The following is a 5,619-nucleotide window of genomic DNA, read 5'->3' as shown; positions in this document are numbered from 1 at the left end:
AAAGATGATGCTGAATTTATGAACCAACATTGGATCTCTCACAATCTTTGCTCTCCAGCAGTTAGCAAAAAGAGGGGGGTTCTTACACTAATAGCTAAGAAGTCCAACATCTCCGTAGTTTCACACACTCACGATGATAACGGCCGCTTCATCATGGCACACCTCCAGAGAAACGAAGATCATATCCATGTCATGAACATATATGGCCCCAATAATGACGATCCAGAGTTTTGGGATTCATTAACCCCAACCCTAGAATGCGTACCCCAAGGAGAATTACTAATTATGGGAGGTGACTTCAACCTGCCACTAGACCCAATCACCGATCATCACTCGAATTGCTCCTACCACCCTGCACGATCGCATACTAGCTTACACCGCCTATGCTCCAGATTCAATCTACACGAATCGTGGAGACTCCAACATCCTGACGGCCGAGATTACACCTTCTACTCGCCTCCTCACAACTCCTACTCGAGGATAGATTATATCCTCATTAACAGCCCCTTCACTCACCTCATTGAAGAAACCAGTATTGCCCCTAAATTGATTTCCGACCACTCAAGCATACAGACCAAACTAGTGGGCTCCAGTTCCAATCTCCCCCCTAAAAGATGGAGATTCAATGACGAAATTTTTTCTGAGCCGGAAAACAAGCAAAAGATCGAGGCTGCCATCCTAGACTACCTCAACATTAATGACACCCCTGATTCAGACATAGTGAATGTATGGGAGGCTCTCAAGGCCACTCTGAGAGGAGTAATCATAGGCATTCGAGCTCAAGCTAACAAAAAACTAAACAAGGATTTATCCACTCTGGAAGATAACATCAAAAACCTAGAAACAACGCATATGGCAGATCTCCAAAATTCTCTGATTTTAAACGACCTCACTAAACTCAAATATGAATACAACTCGATACTCAGTAGAAGGGCGGGGGTCTGGGTCAATAAGTTCAAGGCTCTATGGACTTGTGAGGGCAACAAAGCTGGGAAGATCTTAGCGTCATATCTAAAACATAAAAAAATGCAATTCAACATCGCCTCAATTAAAGATAGCAGCAATGACATCCAAACAAAGCAGAACCTAATTCTCAATACGTTTAAATCATTTTACCAGGATCTGTACAAAAACAATCTAGACTTTAACTCGGAAGAGTGTAACAGGTACCTAAACTCACTGGGTCTACCTAACCTCAACGATACTGACAAGGACACACTGAACTCTCCAATTACCCTACAGGAAGTATCAGCGTCCATTAAATCACCTAAAAGTAAAAAAGCACCGGGCCCTGACAGGTTCTCGGCCAGCTTTTCTAAAGAACTCACGAACTCCCTGAGCCCGACTCTTTTAAAACTTTTCCAATCCTTACGCGTAACGAAAGGTATTACCAAATCGATGAGTGAAGCTATCATTATAGTCATACCTAAAGAAGGTAAAGACCCTCTGCTGACCAAAAATTACAGGCCAATCTCCCTAATTAACTTAGATTGCAAAATATACGCAAGGATTCTCGCCACACGTCTAAACTTACAACTCCCAAAGCTAATTAGTACATCACAAGTAGGTTTCATGAAACAGCGCATGTCTAACGATAATACAAGGATTCTCTGTCACGTCATTGAAAAAGCCAGACTACTCGCAGCCCCAGCCGTAGCCATTACTCTCGACGCAGAACAGGCGTTCGACAGAGTCACCTGGCATTTCCTCAAGAGCTGTATGTCCGTCTTTAACCTGGGGGAAACATTCACTGATTTCGTTATGCCCTATACCGTTCACCATCCGCACGCATTGCTATAAATGGTTCATTGTCCGACCCCCTTTCTTTGGAACAAGGGACAAGACAGGGCTGCCCCCTTTCCCCTTCACTCTTCCTCTTAGCAATGGAACCCCTAATTGCTAATATTAAAAAAATGAGAACATCAAAGGTGTGAAATTCGGGGATAAGTGCGTCAAACTAGCCGCCTATGCGGACGATATCCTGATTGTAACAGAATCACCAGACTCCTCCATCCCTGCACTAATGACTACTATTGATACTTACTCCTCCCATTCAGGGTACAAACTCAATCGGGATAAGTCAGAGGTCAAACCACTCAATATTTTAACGCCCAAAGAAGTGCTGGGAAACTCAGGGCTATGCTGGCAACCAGAGTTTGTGAAATACCTAGGTATCGAGTTTGGTGACTCCCTTATGGAGACCCTCCAACGAAATGAAAAGATAACTTTAAATAAAATCAAGACCCAACTAGAGGGATGGTCCCCTCGATTCATTACTTGGTGGGGCAGAGTGGAGACCATCAAGATGATGATTTCACCTCTAGTTAATTACCTCATATCTATGCTCCCTTTAACCCTCACGTCAGACTTCTATCACAAACTTGACATGGCTATCTCAAACTTCCTCTGGAAAGGAAAAAGAGCTAGAATCAGCATAAACAAGCATTTACAATGCAACGGTTTTCGCCTTTGGAAAAGTTAGAGCTATTGGCAATCCAAATGACAATGCCATTTATTTATCCGTTTTCAAAACCAACACATAAATACAAATGTTGTCATTTACAATGCCAATAGCTCAAACTTTTCCAAAGGCGAAACCGTAGCATTGTAAATGCTTGTTTTTACATAGGACAGCACTTTGTACTCAGATACACTGCATACTTCTGTGAGCAAAAGTATGTATTTGTTTAGAGAAATTGGTTTTGAGCAGCTGCGAGTTTCAGATTGGACTGCAAATAGTTTATAGAGGGACCAGTGTGTTGACAGTCATCAACCTCTCACCACGGGAAAGACAACAGGACTTGGAGCAGAAGACTGCCATTACCTGGCGTCTGCTTAACTCTCTTCTCCGGTAAGCACGGAGCTACAAGCTCTGCCAGTGGCTCACATTGAGGTACATTCAAATAAAGTATGGGAACTGTTATCCAGGGTGCAAATGGCGAAGGACTTTAGTGCAGGCATTGCTTGATAATGGGGATGTGGTCTGTGACGTGAAAAAAAGGCCACCATTTTCTGCAGCGGTTTTGTTAGCCTTTCACTTTTAGGTAAAAACAAGACCTACAATGAAAAATACATGCAACTAAACAAAAACATTGGGAATTGCAGTATTACGTCATGGTAACTCAGTCAGTTAATGTGAACAGTTCATATGACTGTATAATCAGCCAATCTAAGAATTAAATCCGGTTTTGCCTAGTGTGGGGAATACATAGTGACATGCATATATATGGTGCTATTAAGTCCCAGTACGTTAAAAAAAAGTGAAGCGAATGTGCAAGTCATTATTTTAAAATTGTATTATCAAAAGTATAATTGAATGATGACCTTGGGTGGCCTCTAAGTGAAAGAAAGGGACCAGGGGCCTTCTGTGCCATCAAGTCATAGGAGCGGCAAACAGTGAAAGAAAAAAACAAGCCACATGTGCAGTTGGCCAGTTAGCAAAAGTAAAGGCTGCTTGGAAACCAATGTGTATGGCTGAATTGATTTATTCATTTGAAGCTTCAAGGAGCCAAAGATGTAGAGATAATGCAAGGATGCTACCAGCTGAGTTTTGAAATGTGTCCTAATAAAGCAAACTTTGAAAAAATTTGCGCACTAGAGACAATCTGATTGAATTTTACCAAAAATGTATTTTTGAAAGCACTTGTTCTATCTTAAACGCTACATCTTTTTACACAGTGGGGGCCGAGCCAGCAAGGTGTCCAGACTGCTTCATGCTCTCCAAGACACCAAACAGCAGAATATACTGAGAGAGGCAGTTTGTTAATTTACAGGACATGGGCATATCATGCAATGCCCTAGAAAATGCACCATTTTAACACCAGATTGTTTTCTCGAGGGAGAACTACACAGTATAGCCCGGAGACATTTTTGGCTCGCTTCCTACGTTCGCTCGCAGGCCAAAGTCTTTCACCCTACCACTTTCAAATTGCAGCGGCTGCCACTGCACACAAAACTGCAGGAAGGTGACATGAGAGGACAGGCAGAGAGTTGGGAGAGCCGGTGATAAGTCACAAAGTGATCCAAAGAGACAGGAGAGAGGCCAGAGACCAGAGGGGTAGGCAAGAGGCCTTCAGGGAACCACAGGGATAGATGGCCATACAGGTAGCATGAAGGCCAAATGAAAGGCCTCTAAGGGGTTGGGAATCTGGGGGACAGGTACGAGCCTAGACAGACAGGGATTAGGAGCAGATGATCAGCAGAGCAAGAGAAGAGGCAGGTGAGCGAGTGCTTCAGCAGCAAAGGCTAGAAAGATATCTGCGAGCCGTCACAATTTCGCAGCAATTGAACATCTTGCAGCAGCAACCATTTGACAGTGATAGTCCTTCCTACTCACTTATGCTTAGCACCAAAGTTAAGGAAAAACTAAGACAGGTAAGTGTCCCGTTTCTCTTTCATCTATTTATTCTAGTAGCCAATGACCATTTCCCGAAGAGTCAAAAAGAGAAACTACAAGTCCCATAATACAACCTGCTGGTGACAAAAGGAAGAAAGGTAGCATACATTCCCAATGTATTCCGAAGAGATGTTGTAATTTTGCACAAAAAAATGTTCATTGTATGTATGTATGTATGTATGTATAGGCATTTATATAGCGCACTACTTACCCGGAGGGTCCCAAGGCGCTTCGACCGCTGCGAAACCCTTCCTGGCTTCCCTGAGAGATGGTCCCTTAATGGGTATCTCCAGGGGGAGACCAGGCATCCCCGGCGGTCTGGTGGGGCCGTTAGTGAAGATGAGGCAAGCTAATGCCCAGAGTTGCCGAGTGTGATCGCTGATCAGAGTGGGCACCGAGGCGAGAGAATTATCGAGTCCGCTGACCCTGGTCCAGAAACCTGCCGCGCCGGGAATCGAACCCTGGTCCCGGGCCGTCCTCTGCTCTCGGGTCTGCCGCCTCTAACCAGTGAGCTGTAGGTTCTCAACTGAAAACTCACCGCTTCCATGCAAATAGAAAATTAATTAAACCAACTTTTTTTTTTATCTCCCTCTTAGCTTTTTACACATGGTGGCATACTTGGGTTCGGAACCTTGCAGAGCTGCCTCCAGTGTTAGAGAATTCAAAATACATTTACACTAAAAGGGATAATTTATTAAGTTTATGGGAAAGCGTCATTCTAACTTTCACACTAAAAACATTTAAGCATCATGCTCAAGCATTCAAGAACACTGGAAAGGTCATATACGCAATCTGAGAGCCTGGCAGGTTTGTTACAGGATGTTTGTTGCACGAGTTACTTGCTAAAGATTTTCGGGACTCGGCTCGTGCACAGCCTCGCTCCCCCCACCCCCCCCGTTTATTTCTTGGATCGCTAACCCTCTATGGGGTGGGTGGGTGTGTGTCTGTAGGGGGGAGGAGGGGGGGAGGGGGTATAAAAAATACACTACACACTCTTAACCCCTCACATAAAAAAAGGTTACAATTTAAAGGCTCATCACCGTTCTAGTAATGCCACAGAACGTAACGTAAACCAAAATACAGGTAAATACTGAAAAACGCATCACATTAAAATCGAAAACATAGAGCGGACTTTAAAAAGAAAGGCAGCCTAAAAAAATGGCTACCGACCGTAGTAGTGCATATACACAGGGGTCCACTGATGAAAGTTAAAAAATGGCACA

This window comes from Lissotriton vulgaris, chromosome 3_2 (genome assembly GCF_964263255.1).
Source record: "Lissotriton vulgaris chromosome 3_2, aLisVul1.2, whole genome shotgun sequence".
NCBI lineage: Eukaryota > Metazoa > Chordata > Amphibia > Caudata > Salamandridae > Lissotriton > Lissotriton vulgaris.
The sequence above is the reverse complement of the archived record's forward strand: the minus strand, read 5'-3'. Positions refer to the sequence as shown.